Source organism: Scyliorhinus torazame, chromosome 7 (assembly GCF_047496885.1).
Source record: "Scyliorhinus torazame isolate Kashiwa2021f chromosome 7, sScyTor2.1, whole genome shotgun sequence".
NCBI lineage: Eukaryota > Metazoa > Chordata > Chondrichthyes > Carcharhiniformes > Scyliorhinidae > Scyliorhinus > Scyliorhinus torazame.
The window spans coordinates 147,015,325-147,032,602 of record NC_092713.1 but is presented as its reverse complement, the minus strand read 5'-3'; the positions used below and the strand labels follow the sequence as shown (position 1 = coordinate 147,032,602).

At 50.9% G+C, this 17,278-nt stretch overlaps 1 protein-coding gene across 4 annotated transcripts in view; it reads right to left on the bottom strand.

The window, feature by feature from the left end:
* The window catches only part of astn1 (astrotactin 1), a 4,064,875-nt gene that overhangs the window by 2,462,875 nt on the left and 1,584,722 nt on the right, over positions 1–17,278 (bottom strand). The window lies entirely within an intron of this gene.

The following is a 17,278-nucleotide window of genomic DNA, read 5'->3' as shown; positions in this document are numbered from 1 at the left end:
TGAGTAGGAATTGTGGCTTCTTGACCTTTTAGGTTGTCCACCGGAGGATTGCTCACAAAAATCAGAGCAAGGTAAGTGGTCATTTTTTTGTCGGATCAGGGTCAGAAACAGGGGTTGGATTCTGCAGTCTCCCAGCCACGTGTTTCTCAGAGGCGCATCATTCTCTGGCAGGGGGATTCACTCCTCCCGCTGCTTGTCAATGGGATTCCCCATTGAAGGCACCGCACGCCACCGAGAAGCCCATTGGTGGGGTTGAGCTGCCGACAGGAACAGGGAATGCCAGCGGCTGGGGAATTCTGGCCAAGGTTTCAAATCCTAGTCAAAAGATCTGGGCTAGAATTCTCCATTTGGGAGACTATGATCCCCTGCCAGAGATGAATCACCACTGATTTGCATTCAAACTGGGAGCGCAAATCAGCGGCGATTCATTATCCTTTGTTATGCAAATTTATGCATGGGAGGGATTGCGAGGGATTCCATCGTGAATCCCACGGTTGGATCGACATTTTGAGTGGGTGACCCGATAGTGAGTTCTGGCGGCTGAGCCTCTCCCCCAGCAACACAATTTCACCCCCTCCCCCGACCACTGGATTTTGTGGGTCACCCCCACAGTATAAGGGTGATCCGACCCGACCCCCCCCCCCCCACCAACCTTCTACCAGTGACACCCATTACAGAGATCCCCACCAGAAACCCCAATAAAAGAAACACCCACTAGAAAGCCCTCAGTACAGAAACCCTCAACAGTCAATCCCCCTTAAGGGAGACTCTGCCTGGAAGCCCCTCAAGACAGAGACGCCCACAAGTGACCTCCCCATAAGAGAGACCCCACCAGAAAGACGCCCACCAAAGCTGTCTCTCCACATAAGAGAGACCTTCACCAGGGACCTGCCCTTTATGGAGAGCCCCACCAGAAATCCCCCAGAAGAAAGACCCCCACCAGAGATCTCCATTACAAAAGCTCCAGAAGAAACCCCCGCATAAGCGAGACCTCCAACAGACACCCCCACCAGAAATTGCCCCAAAAGAGTGACCCACACCAGCAACCCCCCATAATATAGACCAATACCAGAAACCCACCATAAGAGAGACCTCTGCCTGGAAACCTCCATTACAGAGACCAGCTAGAGAGCAGTCGAGGCAAAGCGTGAAAAAGATCAATGCTTTAAAACTCACCTATGCAATACACCTGCTGGCCCAGGCAAGGAAAGCATCACCTCTAAATTCCTAGAAAGGGAAAACTACATAATTTGTGTTTAAACCCTTTCAGATCTTTGATCTGCAACGATTTAATTCATATCAATGTGAAATTGATTTTACTAAGGTGTGATTCACATAACCCAGCTGTCTGGATTGGTTAATCTCATTTCCCTTCATGCTTGAGTGGGTTTCAAGTAGCCAGCTGTGAAACTAGCCGCAATGTTTATAAACATCTAGCTACGATTGGACCACATCAATGGCAGCTAAGTGCGTTCTGCAGAGTAAAAGAGGAAATAAGCAGCCTGGCACCAACCCCGTTTTTTTGGCCAACGCTGGATTCTCTGCCGCATCAGGAACTCTAATACTTGCAGCAGGCGATGGAGAATCCAGCCCCTGGTAATTGTGTCTTACAGATATGTTGGACTTCTTTCAGAAGGCTTTGGGCAGCTTTGTGGTTTTTCAGTGAGCATTTAAAAAAAAAATCAGAACTCTCATGTCTTCCCCACTTTCAGCAACTGTCAGTTTTTAAAAAAGGGGTTTTAGCTTTCAGTTAAACCGACAATTACTGAGAGCAGGATCTAACTGCAGAGCAGTGATGGGAGGAACAGCAAATTAAACATGTGAATGAGAAGAACTCAATTAAAACAAGTCCGGACCCCCTACACCCTGGGTATTTGTATTTGGAACCATCTACATCCCCTCTCCTGGGCCCTGCTGGGAGGGGCTGGAGCAGCGCTCCGGTGTGCTCCAGCAGCACTAAACCCCTGAGAGACAAGGCAATCAAAGGTTACAGGGGCAGAGAGGAAATTGGAGTTGAGAGTATGATAAGATCAGCCATGTCAGAGCAAGCTTGCTCTTATGTCCTATGTTCATATGTTAACATGCATAAAGATTTCTATGTATTTAAATTGCATTATTTTTCCAAAATTTTCTAATATGTTGCTCATTCTGTTTATTCAACAGTTTTACAAATGTATACATCTACATGAATATTCTAAAACTGTGAACCAGTAAATAATATCAAGGAATGGAATTTAATCTAGCCCACTCTATCGTAATGATTATTGACTGTGTAAATAGCACACAAAATCAGCCAGTAACTGCTGCAAGAACACATAATATTCCATCATGTGAGCCATTACGTATTTATAATGTGCATTTCTTTTCATACATATCCTGTGAAACGTGTTGAACAATGCAAAGTACAATCATTATCATAATGTTCTCCTTTATGATGTAAAATAAATCAGTAATTATAAATGCAGAACTTTTATTCTTACTAATACACAATATTCATTTTTAATTGTGTGTGTGGGGGGGGGTGAAGGGGTGGCAGGCAAGACTGACAGTTCGTCGAGGGCGCCTGACAAACCTGTTTTATGGCAAATCAGTAAAGCTAAATTAAAAAATTAAGTGCAAAGTAAAAAGGCAACCACTTAAAGCAAAACTGCATCAAAAGATAAATTCCAAAAGGAACTTAAAACATTAAAATAAAAGAGGATTAAAGGGGTTGATAAAACACCCCAGTTGCTGCAATGCCCATGGGGCATGAAAAGCCTCAATTGAGCCGGCAGACTCCACATGCTCCCTCTCCAAGGACACTCAGCTGCGAGCATAGCTGTGGAAGAATGACCCCCTTAATTTTCCACTGCCTGGATCTGTTGATGGCAAATGTAGCCAGGCCCAGGAGCAGGTTAAGGGTGCCTGATAATCTTTCACCAGTCCTGTTAATTGTGCAATTGGGTGTTTCACTGTATTAATGAGATAAGCATTAGTTGGGGACTCACCTTTGCCCACATGTACATCGGACCAGGCTTAAAGCAGTGTTCTTGGCTGGGGGTGTACAATGTGCAACATGCCTCTCTCACTAAAAGCTTAAAAGTATATAAAGCCAAGGTTCCAGTGTCCTAACCTTCACTACTTTGCTATCTGAGTTATAACATGGTCCTGAGAATATCACAAAAGGAACCTTCTTCTGTGTCATTTAGGCTAGGAACCAATCCCTCCCCCTACCGGCCCATGGCGGGCTCTCCAGGGGAAGAGGCAGCTCATCATTGGTCACCAGCAGGATCTTCCGGTCCCGTCGATGTCAATGGCCATGTGTGTTGTTCGCCGTCTGCATCGACAAGTAACCTGCTGCGGGGTGATGTCTCCAGCATCACCGGAAGATCTTGCTGGCAGAAAAGGTTGGAAAATCCGAGCCACAGTCTTGACTGAAAGTCATGTACATGAAATATATTCTGCAAAGGCATGCTACATATTTATCATTATAAGTATTATATGAAGCTTCTGCTGTTCAATAGTTACCCCTACCTTCGTACTCTTAGAGGTCACCCATGTCTAGTTATATCCTGCTGGGCATTTAATGTTTGCGCCTTGTCAAATTAGTATGTGGCAGTTTCCTGGGGCGGGATTCTCCCCTACCTGGTGGGGCGGTAGGTCCCAGCAGGACGGAGTGCCGCAAACCATTCTGCGTCGGGCCGCCCCGAAGGTGCGGAATTCTCCGCATCTTCAGGGGCTAGGCCCGCCCTGGAGTGGTTTGCGTCCCGCCGACCGGCGGGAAAGGGGCTTGGTGCCACGCCAACCGGCACCGAAGAGCCTCTGGCAGCCGACACAAGTTGGCAAATGCGCGGGAGCGCCAGCGCGTGCTGGCATCATCCCCGCGCATGCGCAGAGGGCTTTGTTTCCACACCGGGAATGGTGAACCGGTACAGCCTCCGGTGCGGAAGGATAGAGTGGTGGGCCCCGATCGCAGGCCAGGTCACCGTGGGGCCTGATTCCCCCGCACCCCCCACCCCCCAAGAACCCCGGAGCCCGCCCGTGCCGCCAGGTCCCGCCGGTAACGACCTACTCCAATTTATGCCGGCGGGACTGGCAAAAGACGGGCGGGACTTTGGCCCATTGCGGGCCAGAGAATTCGGGCAGCCCCGGCGCCCATTGAGTCCGGGCTCCGCCATTCTCCGAGGCGGGCGGCATGACTCATGTCGCGCCGATTTTTGGGGGCCGGGAAATAAGGAGGACGGCGGGGGCGGGATTCACGCCGAACCCCGGCGATTCTCCGACCCGGCGGGGGGTCAGAGAATCCCGCCCCCAGTGTCTGGCTGTGGTTTTTCTGTCCATTAATATCTGAAGAAGGGTCATATTCAACTTGAAATATTCGCTCTGTTTCTCTCTCCACAGATGCTGCCAGAACTAAGGCTTATTTCCAGCAATTTGGTTTTGATTTCAGGGGCGAAATCCTCCGGTATAGGCGCGATGTCCGCCGACCGGCGCCAAAAACGGCGCAATTCAGTCGGGCATCGCGCCGCCCCAAAGGTGCGGGATCCTCCTCATCTTGGGGGGCTGAGCCCTAACCTTGAGGGGCTAGGCCCGCGCCGGACTGATCTTCGCCCCACTAGCTGGTGGAAGTGCCCCGCCAGCTGGCGCGGAAATGACATTGCTGGGCGGCGCATGCACGGGAGTGTTAGCGGCTGCACACGGCATCCCCGCGCATGCGTTGTGGAGGGAGTCTCCTCCGCCTCCGCCATGGTGGGCCCCGATCGCAGGCCAGGCCACCGTGGGGCCACCCCCCGGGGCCAGATCGCACCGCGCCCCCCCCCAGGACCCTGGAGCCCGCCCGCGCCGCCTTGTCCCACCGGTAAGAGAGGTGGTTTAACCCGGGCCGGAGAATCGTGGGGTGGGGCCCGCAAACCGGCGCGGCGCGATTCCCGCCCCCGCCGAATCTCCGGTGCCGGAGAATTCGGCAACCGGTGGGGGCGGGATTCACGCCAGCCCCAGCGATTCTCCGACCCGGCGGGGGGTCGGAGAATCTAGCCCCAGATTTCCAAGACCAGGGGCGAAATTCTCCTACCCGCCCCGCCACATTTCTGCCCCGACCGGCCGGCGGGAGTCTCCGTAACACCGGCCGGTCAATGGGGTTTCCCATTGTGGGGCAGCCCCACGCTGTCGGGAAGCCTCCCCGGCGCCGGCAAAACGGAGACTCCCGCCGGCGGAGAATGACGCCCCTGGGTCGGAGAATGGCCGTTGGCCGCCGTGAATCCCGCCCCCGCCGAAGTCTCCGGTACCGGAGATTGGGCGGGGGTGGGAATCGGGCCACGCCGGCTGACGGGACCCCCCGCTCAATTCTCCGGCCCGGGTGGGCCGAAGTCCCGCCCAGAAATTGCCTGCCCGCCGGCGTAAATCAAAGCTGGTATTTACCGGCGGGACCAGGCGGCGTGGGCGGGCTCCGGGGTCCTGGGGGGGGCACGGGGTGATCTGACCCCGGGGGGTGCCCCCACGGTGGCCTGGCCCGCGATCGGGGCCCACCGATCCGTGGGCGGGCCTGTGCCGTGGGGGCACTCTTTCCCTTCCGCCTCCGCCACGGTCTCCACCATAGCGGAGGAGGAAGTGACTCTCCCTACTGCGCATGCGCGGGAAACTGTCAGCGGCCGCTGATGCTCCCGCGCATGCGCCGCATTTCCGCGCCAGCTGGCGGGGCAACAGACGCCATTTCCGCCAGCTGGCGGGGCAACAAACGCCATTTCCGCCAGCTGGCGGGGCGGAAATCCCTCCGGCGCCGACCTAGCCCCTCAATGTTGGGGCTCGGCCCCCAAAGATGCGGAGCATTCCGCACCTTTGGGCCGGCGCGATGCCCGTCTGATTGGCGCCGTTTTTAGCGCCAGTCGGCGGACATCCCGCTGTTGGGGGAGAATTTCGCCCCTGTAGTATTTTGCTTTTATATTCTCTCCATCTGTGGCCCTGGTTCTTCTGGTATTTAGTACTTGCCTGGTGACAGGATAGAACTTTGGTCATCTCCAGTTTGGCTCCAATAGTCTGTTTTGGCTCCAATAGCACAATATGGGCGCTATTCACCCCCCCCACGCCGGGTGGGAGAATCGCCGGGGCGCCGCACGAATCGTGCCTCACGCCTCAACCCCCGCACGCGATTCTCCCACCCCCCCGGAAACCAGCGGCGCGCGATTCGCACCGGGCCGCTCGGAGAACCGGCGAGCGGCGATTCTCCGGCCCGGATGGGCCGAGCGGCCGCTACGACACGACAGGTTCCCGCCTGCGTCGTCCACCCCTGGTCGCTGCCGGCGGAAACTCTGCGGGGGGGGCGGCCTCGGGGGGAGGGGGGGCTCCTTCACCGGGGTGGCCTCCGATGCGGTCTTGCCCGCGATCAGGGCCCACCAATCGGTGGGCCGGACTCTCCCCCCCCCCCCCCCCCACCCCGGGCCAATCTCCTTCCGCATGTGGCCCCAGAACACCGGCTCCATGTTGGTGAGGGGCCAGCGTGCGTAAGACATTCCCCGCGCATGCGCAGGATGGCGCGACCCAACTGCGCATGTGTGGGTGGGCGCGGCGGTAAGGACGCTCCAGCACCGTGCTGGCCCCCTGTGGGTGCCAGAATAGGTTGTGTCCAGGCTCTGTTTGCGCCATTGTTAAACTTGGCCTCATTATTTTCCACAAATGTACCATGACTGTTGTTTGATAGATCTCTAGGTTAACCCCTCGCCTGATGACAATTCATGGGCGAAATTCTCCCCCAACGGCGCGATGTCCGCCTACTGGCACCAAAAACGGCGCCAATCAGACGGGCATCGCGCCGGCCCAAAGGTGCGGAATGCTCCGCATCTTTGGGGGCCGAGCCCCAACATTGAGGGGCTAAGCTGCCGCCGGAGGGATTTCCGATTTCAGATGTGGTGTTCTCCCATCTGAAGGGAGGGAGCTGGAGATGGTGATGGCACTTGATGCAGAGAAGGCGTTTGATCAAGTAGAGTGGAGTTATTTGTTTGCGGCGCTGGAACAGTTTGGGATTGGGCCTAAGTTTGTGGTGTGGATCAAATTGTTAAATAAAGAGCCGAAGGTGTGTGTTCGTACAAATGAGATGAACTCGGGTTCTTTTCAGCTGCAGACGGGAATGAGACAGGGATGTTCCATGTGCCCCCTTTCGTTTGCGCTGACGATACAGCCCTTGGGTATTGTGCTGAGGAGCTCGGATAAGTGAAGGGGGATAGTGAGGGGGAGGGGGGACGTGTGGAGCATTGGGTGTCCATGTATGCTGAGGACCTTTGGTGTATATTTCTAACCCGGGTCCCACGGTGGGAGATATAATGGGGCTGCTCAGGCAAGTTGGGGCTGTTGCGGGATATAAATTGAATTTGGAAGAAAGCAAATGTTTTTCATTTGCTTTCTGGGTGTGGGAGCTGGCCTGGGGGGGTTGCCGTTTCCTGTGGCGTCTGCTCATTTCAGGTACCTGGGGGTACAGGTGGTTGGGGACTGGGCCCAGCTCCATAAATTGAATTTTATGAGCCTGGTGGATCGGGTTAAGGCAGATTTGTTGAGGTGGGACAGCCTGCCCTTATCAGCACTAGGCTGTGTGCAGGCGGTAAAGATGAATATCTTGCTGCGGCTTTAATTTGTATTATATGCTTTCTGGTCTTTACGCATCCCAAAAAGAAAGGCACCAGCAGCACTGGCTGCACAGGTCGCACCAACCCCCACAGCTGCCCCGACACCACGTGTCCGGTCACCACGGAAAGAAGGATAAGGGATCAGGCAGGACCAGATATCACATACATCACCCCACTTTCGGTAACCCAGTTAAGGGACTCTTGCACTGAAATCACTCCATTTCAGCCCACCGCAGACCCGCATAGGAGGAGGTGCGCCAACAAAAGATTATGTATGGATTAGATGAGAGGGAGGAAGTAAAATTGATATTAATGAGCCTCAGCCAGTCGTTCTGGTCAGCTTTTCCAGATCCCCAGAACGTAGGAGGAGGAACCCTAGAGCAAATGAAGGCTGCAATATTAGACGCTATCGGATACAACAAAGGGGATCCAGTAGAGGGTATAAACAAATGCAGGTCGCTTCTAGATACATTTCAAGGCAGTACATGGAAACTTAAACCGCGAAGAAACCACTAAATGGTCCCATACTTTAGTTTCACATGCCACTGAAGCAGGTAAAAGGACTTGCGCAGATTATGACCCGGCAGATACCACACACAATGAGATTTGGGTCCTCAGACATCTATCTAGGGGATGGGAACAGTCACTACAGGATCAGATGGACCAAAACGGATTAGACGCCACGATGTACCCCGTTAGAACAAGCCAGGAACCTGCATGGACAAATGAGGGCAGAAGAGTGGAACACTACCTCCGAGAACAGTACCCAAGAGCATAAGGCCCAATCCATGCACCACGAGGTTCATGTTCCACTTGTGGAAAAGTAGGACATTTCGCCCGCGATGAGAGACAAAACCCCCCTATCAATCAACGACCCCAACAGCCCAACCCCCCCACCCAGAAACAATAGGCCAGACCACAATCACCAGCCACGACAGCTAGGGGACAACGTTCGCCCCATGCATACCGTAAACACCCATTCAGACAACCCTCGCTGATAACTCCTTAGATTGATGGTGTCCGGAGTCTCCAAAATGGGTTTGTGACATGCGCTGGTATAATGTCGGCGACCGGTAGTCACAGGCACAGTCCGGGGACATGCAGTTGATTTTCTCTGGGACACAGGAGGGTCCCGAACCACACTAAACTCCTCAAACCTGTTCCAAAAAACACCCTGGCCAACTACAGATACCATTACACTCAATGGATTCACAGGCCACATGCAAGAGGGATACATTACAGCCCCTATACCTGTCCAGATAGGAAATGTAACCACTAAACAGCCCGTTGTTTTAGTCGACCTACCACCAACCGCAGAACACATCCTAGGTATAGATTTCATGACCTCTCATAACCTCTCCTTCGACCCCGTAAACAAGTGTGTCTGGCAGATGTTCAAAACAGCCAGAGCCCCCGCTACGCTCTCAGTCGGAGATTACGAAAACAGGATTTGTTCAGTGATGGAATATTGGTTGAACCGTTCAGCAATTAGCACAGACGCGATCATTAAACAGGTCCTAGCCACACACAAAGGCGCTTTTGCCCAGCACAAGCACGATTGTGGGAAGATTCCAGGCACAGTTATGATTTCAGGTCCCGACCCTAAACTGCAGAAACAGTACGGATTCCCACAGCAGGCTGAAAGGGAAATTTCAAAAGTCATTAACAGTCTGTTAAAACAAGGAGTGCTTCGACCCATAGCTTCCACTAATAATGCCCCGATTTGGCCCGTAAAGAAACCAGACGGTTCATGGCGACTCACAATTGACTATCGCAAATTAAATAAAGTTACCCCTTTAACAGCCCTCACCGTTGCCACGAGTCCCGCAACCATGCTTAAACAGGGAGTGCAAGCAAAGTATTTCACCGTGTTGGATATTAGCAATGGTTTTTGGTCCATTCCCCTGGACCGAGCTTGCTAATATAAATTTACGTTCATTTTTCAAGGCCAACAGTACACAGGGACGTGTCTCCCCCTCCATTTTCCACAGACAGCTAGCTTCTGGTCTCTTTAAATTCTCCCGCCCCCAATTCCTAGTTCAGTATGTAGACGACCTGCTCCTGCAAACCGATACCAAGGAAGAGCATGTGGCTCTGTTAGCCGAATTACTAACCCTGCTCAAGTCCATCGGATGTAAGGTAGTCCCCAAAAAGGCACCGATACTGAGGGAAAAGGTATTCTATTTAGGCACCATTATCACCATGGCAAACACGAGATTGAACAGAAGCAAATTGACTCTATTGTGAAATTTCCCCTGCCCCGTAATGTAAGTGCACTCCGTTCATTCCTAGGTTTAGTGGGATTCTGTAGGAATTACATAGATGGTTTTGCCACCAAGGTATCCCCACTCTCGGAGCTTCTGAAAAAGAACACCCCATGGAATTGGCTTCCACAGCACACAGACGCCATCGATGATTTAAAACGCACCCTAGGCACAGCTCCCGCTTTACAAGTTCCCAACCCTGACTTGCCCTATGCCATAGAAGTAGCAACCACTGACCGAACCCTATCAGCAGTGCTCCTACAGGAACACCATGACCGATTAGGACCGGTAGCCTATGCTTCTAAAATTTTAGACCCCATAGAACAAGGATTTTCTGCCTGTGAACGACACTTGCTTGCAATCTTTTGGGCAGTTCAGTATTTTGCTTATATTACAGGCCTCAACCCAGTCACGATCTTGACCGAGCACCACCCCCATTCAACCTTTGTTCGACGGCAGACTAAAAGATGGTTCAGTTCGCCAGATCAGAACACACTCTTACTGCAAGGCAGGGACATCTCCGTGAAACGCACCAAGACTCCCACATTTTTGGCAGACAATTTGCAATATGCAGGGACCCCACATGAATGCCAGATAATTGCAGCCAACCCCACACAGGACCCTTTGTTCCAAAGTCACTACAACCACGTGCAGGTTGCGAGAAACAAGAGTCCCAAGACACAGGGGACACATTGAAAATCTATGCAGATGGCTCCTCCACTGTTGGGGATGGTGTAAGAATCACTGGATGAGGGACTTATATGGAGGATTCACAGGGACGCCCACTAGAAGAGGTATCTTTAAAATTGCCCAGCCACTTAGGTTCGCAAGCAGCAGAATTCGCAGCCATAGCTTATGTAGTTGACCACCCGGACACTTTTCCAATGCCTGCGGACATACACTCAGACAACTTGTATGTTTGCAACAATTTAACCAAATTCCTCCCCCGATGGGAATCTCGAGGTTTTGTATCCGCCGACGGAAAACTCATATGCCATCATTGAAGTAAAGAGCCATCACCGCACCTCCCCACCTGGTAATCGCAAGGCCTTAGCTAAAGCTGGATCATGCAATGGTCACTTCTGGCCACCACCCGAAGGCGAACAGATGCATTCAATCCAGGTTTCTCAAACCAATATTGAAGATTTATCCCAAGCCCAGAAACAGAAGGCTCCCTTTAACAGCCCCCTATGATCAATGGAAGGACACACTCACAATACAAGACGGCATTGTCTTAAAAGACGGAATCTATGTGGTCCCAACCCAAGACAGAAACCAGTTAATCTATCAATTCCATGACGGATATGGACATCAGGGAATAGACACCACCATTGCCCATTTAAGACCTTTGTGTTGGTGGCCCGAATTGAAAAGCGATGTCACACATTATGTTGAGAATTGCCTCATTTGCGCTCAGAACAATCCAGAACATTATGCAAAGAAGGGACAATTAAGACACACCCGACCTGTAGAAGGCTCCTGGACGAATCTGCAAATCAATTACATTGGTCCCCTCCCCCCTTGCAGAAATGGTTTCAAGTATGTGCTGGTTGTTATAGATACATTTACCAAATGGGTCAAAGCATTCCCCACATGATCAAACACAGCAAAGGCCACTGCTAAAATTCTGACCCATCAGATATTTACGCGCTGGGGTCTTCCACGCAGCACTGAGTCAGACCAAGGTTCCCACTTCACCGGCAGGGTAATGCAAAACGTTATGACTATTTTCGGCATCAAACAGAAATTCCACGCAGCATACCACCCCCAGGCCAGCGGTATAGTAGAGCGCATGAATCGCACTTTAAACATGATTAGGAAAACGGTGCAGCAGAACAACACCACTTGGGACAAAGTACTACTCTTCGCTCTCGTGTTTATCAGGAACACAGTTTCCAGTTCCACAAGTTTCATCCCCCACACCCTTATGACAGGGAGACCCATGAAAGGCATTGAATATTTATTATGGTTCGATTTGGCAAATCCCGCAGTAACCGCTCTCACCCACAAAAAAGCAGTTCAACAGGTCACAGAGTACATTAAAGCGGCACAACTGGCTGCTGCTGTCCGACTAGGCTCTAGAAAGAAGCAGAGTAAAGCCAGCTTCGACAAAAAGGTTCACCCCATAGAGTACACAGTCGGCCACCAAGTTATGATCTCGTTGTAAACCCCAGTTCCTTCCTATCTCCTACATTCGCAGGCCCCTACTCCATTTCTGACAAAGTAAGCCCCTCTGTGTACAAGATAGCGTACCCCAACGGTAAGACTGGTTCGTTCCACATCAACCAACTCAAAGTCTACGGATCACAACGTAGCCATGCCCACCACTTAACCTTGGCAATGGGAGACGATGACGCTCTGCCCACTGACGACTCAGCCTGATGACCACTCCAACCCTCCCCCCTCATGATAACACCCTATCCCTCGACTCCGCCCATAGTCCCAGGTTTCAACCTCGCACTCGACTCTGATGAGAGCCCCCCCGGAATTGACTGACATCCCTAGCAACTGCCGTGATCTCTCCGCCATCAGCTACCCTAGCGCCCGGAACAACATCTTGAATCTCTTCGACCCCTTGAATGACCGTCCCCACCCACCGACTGATCCTCCGCCCACCCCCAGCAACACTGCTTCCACTTCCAGTTCACCAGTTCCCGACTACCCTCCATCACGCCACTACCCCGAAACTCCTCTTTGGTTCCATGACAATTCCTACCGGTTGGTAAGACATGACGCATCAGACCATCCACAGGCCTACGCAACTAATGCCCGAAATCCGCAGACACGAGTCTGGCAGCCAGGAGAAGGTGATGAATCAAATAATGAGCCCCTTTTGGGCAAGGATTTAACAGAACTGATGCACACAAATATCTGAGGTGTCCAGATGATGAGAAACGGACACCGGCTAAGAATTAAGGTGTCCAAATTTCTGATGGAACCTGCCTGTCTTCTTCTTTTCTACATTATCTTCCTTTTCAATACATGGTTTTAATTAATGTCGGCCTGACACCCGATTTCTTTATACATGGTTACTCTTCTCACAGAAACATAAGATGCGGTCTACTGACCAATGGCAATTAAATGTACGCTTGTTGGATCTCATACGACTACAAATTCTTCCCGCTCATTTCGCTCACCCAGGTAGGGAGTAACGGCACTAATCCCCACTCTACCTGAGGGCCCCAGAATTATTTGGTCAATTCAAGCTCGGGTAGTGGAGTAACTGCACTAACCCATGCCCTACCGGGAGATCCCACCCATTCTTCTCCCGCAGTGGCCCACACGCACTTCATGTCCCCTTCACGCTCCCTGGAATGGTTTACTACACTCTACGCTGATTTGGGCAGGTCTTGAATCTTCCTTTCGCTCCACAGTCTAAACCCCTATTTCTTCAACTTTTCTTTCGACCCCTTTGGGTCGCTTCCAAATGCTACTTACACTTAAAAACAATGGTTGTTGATCACTGCCCTGGGACAAAACTTTATAAAACCTGCCGCCCTGAAATTTGACTGGTTAAACAAAGCCTCAACCTCCCATGGTTGTTAGTAAAGATGGAGACTGGTCGAAGAAAGCATCCGCCCAATCCTAGCATCGACAGCACAAGCTGTGAGACACTTGAGCGATTGCATTGCGGCACTTGGATTAGTACCTCTCAAAATTTATTTTTTAAAACAAAATGGGGGAGTCACACATGGTGACAATCATAAAGGGTAATTAGAACTAAGAGAGAAAGACTAACACAAACAGATATGAACCAACGATAATGACATGACACGATGCTTGATTCCCTAGGATTACACGGAGAACAGACACACCGCAGGATGAATCCAGGACACTTACTCTTCACATAGATAATCGCTGGACTTACCGAACTCCGAGCACAAAACACCAAAGACTCTCCACAGCCCGGCAGCTTGTGGTATAAACCCCCAGGTGCAGGGGAATGTGAGGACGGGACACTTTGGGGCAATCCCAACAGAAGCATCCTATTTGGGTGTATCAGCCAAAGGACAATGTATAGAAAGCCCAATGGGACCACATCAGAATGTTACATTGGCACGACTGGGAAAGGAGATTGGTGGGAACTCACTAATGAAGGGTGTCCCAAAATTCGACGTTTAAGGAGAAGTTCCGGGAACACATTAGGAATCGGACAAAATTGCCCCGGGACACCCACTAAAGGTAACTTGGTAATACACATAATTAGAATAGGACATAAGCCAGTCCCAAATGCCACCACACAACAGACCACCTCCAGTCAGGATACCACCCAGCAACTGTTAGAGATCGAGACCGAAACGCCCACCTGGTGGGAACACATTGCAAAATGGAACCGACTCTTATACATATTTGAGGCCCTCCTCCTGATTGCGATAATATATATTGCCATCCTCACACTCCGACTCCGTAAATCAAGGCAAAAGCCTCCCGGCCCCGATATACACAGTTCAAGCCCCCTTCTTTGGAATTCAATAAAGCTATCATAAGAATGTATAACTTACAACCAACTGTAACAACCGCTGCTAAAATCGGCCATTTGTGCCTCTGTACTGATGAAATATGATAAGGAGAAGGAATGTGGTGCTGCTGTTTTAAAATTTTTGTGTTGTGAACAAGTTATTTCTGTCGAAGCAGCAGCATGAGTATTGTATAGAAAGCTTAGTTAGAAACCTACTGTCTTTTTAAGTTAAAATATTTTCTATGAATCTAATTTTAGAAATGAAATAGCCATTAGTAGTGAATTGATTTAATGAATGTATGTAATTAAGAATTAGGTAAGATTGTGCAATGACTTTAGGACAGAGCAGAGTAAGACGTTTACTGACCAAAAGGGTGACCAAAACCAACAAGACAGACATGGGATCAATACTGTGATCCACCACGCTTCACATTCAGAATCAAGAGGACGGAATGAAGCCATCTAAAATTGCCACCTGCAAAGGACCATGGGAATTGTGGTCAACTTGGACACACACAAGTACACAGCCTCTGTGTATTGTGCAAAGAGTCCAGACCTGACAGATACTTGCACCCATTAAAAGTCAATCACCATTTCTCCCAGGACAATAGAACTCGAATCAAGCAACGGCAACAGTAGCAGATTAACCGGCGCCACTTCCCCTTATTTGGAAAGGCCTATATGCCTGGGACAATGACAGTTAGGATCCGTCCAGCCACCCAGGTATCTGCCCCTTAATTGGCCAGGATCAATGAGGGTGATCAAAACCCTATCGATCCATTGGATCTGGAGTTAGGACTGCTCAAAAGGGTGCGAAAGAGAAGAAGGATAAGAAGCCCTGCGCACTAGGTATTGGCCTCTTTTGGACTGGCCTGTGTGCGACCAATTGCAGCATAACAACCAGACAGGTTCAATGACCCGCGATCGCTACCTGAAGGATGGGCCCAGCCGAGACTTCCAACCGACCTACGTGGACACAGATAAAGGCCTTATCTCCGGCACAGAGCCGGTCACCCCGAAGTTACGAAAAGGTCATCTGAGTTATTAAGTCTAGTTTAGTGCATAGCCGCGTGAATCATTGCATATAGAAATAAGTCTTGTGTTTGTTAAATGTCTTTTGAACTAATATACTGGTTGTGTGGTCATTCGATCAATATAAGAAACAGTTTGTGCTGCACATAGAAATAAATAAGTCAACAGTATGGGCAGGTAAAGAAGTGAGGATTTGGAAGATGGTGCTTCAGAGAGGGCAACAGTTGGGGGTTTGGCTCTTCCAAATCTGATGTTTTGCTATTGGGCAGTGAATGCCGAGAATGTGCGGGGCAGGTGTCGGGAGCCGGAGTCAATGTGGGTGAGGATGGAAGCAGGCTGTTGTAGGGGTTTGGGGTTGTGGGTGCTGGTAACAGCACGACTCCCATTTTCCCCAGGTAGACAGTCAGGTAGTCCGGTGGTGGTCGCCACGCTGAAGATTTGGAGGCAATTCCGGCAGCATTTTAAGTTAGGGACGTGGTCAAAGCTGATGCCGGTTTGAGAGAATCATGTGTTTGAGCCGGCAAGACTGGATGCTAGGTGTGGGGGATTTCGGGGATGGGGGGAGTGGGAGTTATGGAAATTAAGGACCTAGTTTTGGGGCAGATGTTTTAGCCTTCACCTTGCTCATTGCTCACAGGCGAGCCCTGGGGGCTATATTTGGCCATATTCAGACTGACGGAGCTGCAGAAGGGAGCAGGGCAGATGTTTTAGCCTTCGCCTCACTCATTGCTCACAGATGGGCCGTTTTGGGGTGGAGTTCTCCCTCTTCACCCTGTGCCTCATTCTGGCTGGGGGATCAGACAGTGTTCCCATATTTAGAACATAGAATCCCTACAATACAGAAGCTGCCATTCGGCCCATCAGGTCCACACCGACCCTCTGAACTAGCACCCGACCAAGGCCCACTCCCCCACCCTATCCCTGTAACCCCATAACCCCACCTAATCATTTGGAAACTATGGGCAATTTAGCATGACCAATCCTCATAACCTGCACATCTTTGGACTGTGAGAGGAAACCGGAGCACCCGGTGGAAATCCACGCAGACAAGGGGAGACGTGCAGACTCCGCACAGACAGTTACCCAAGCCGAGAATTGAACCTGGGTCCCTGGCGCTGTGAAGTATCAATGCCAAACACTGTGCTACAATGCCACCCAAGAGAGGGCGCCCCCCCTTCCTTCTGCAGCTCCGTCAGGTCCGACACTCCAAATATGGCCCCCAGGGCTTGCCTGTGAGCAATGAGCAAGGCGAAGGCTAAAACATCTGCCCCAAAACTAGGTCCTTAATTTCCATAACTCCCACTCCCCCCATCCCCAAAATCCCCCACACCTAGCATCCAGTCTTGCCGGCTCAAACACATGATTCTCTCAAACCGGCATCAGCTTTGACCACGTCCCTAACTTAAAATGCTGCCGGAATTGCCTCCAAATCTTCAACGTGGATGCCACCACCGGATTTCCGACTGTTTATCTGGGGAAAATGGGAGTCGTGCTGTTGCCAGCGCCCACAACCCCAAACCCCTACAACAGCCTGTTTCCATCCTCACCTACATTGCCTCCAGCTCCCTACCCCTGCCGCGCACATTCTCGACATTCACTGCCCAGTAGCAAAACATCAGATTCGGGTGAGCCAAACCCCCCAACTGTTGACCTCTCTGAAGCACCATCTTCCAAATCCTCACTACTTTACCTGCACATACCCTCTTCTTTATTTCTATGTGCAGCACAAGCTGTTTCTTATATTGACCAAATGACCACACAACCAGTATATTAGTTCAAAAGACATTTTATTAACAAACACAAGACTTATTTCTGTATGCAATGATTCACACGGCTATGCACTAAACTAAACTTAATAACTCAGATGACCTTTACTTAACTTCGGGGTGACCGGCTATGTGCGGGAGATAAGGCCTTTATCTGTGTCCATG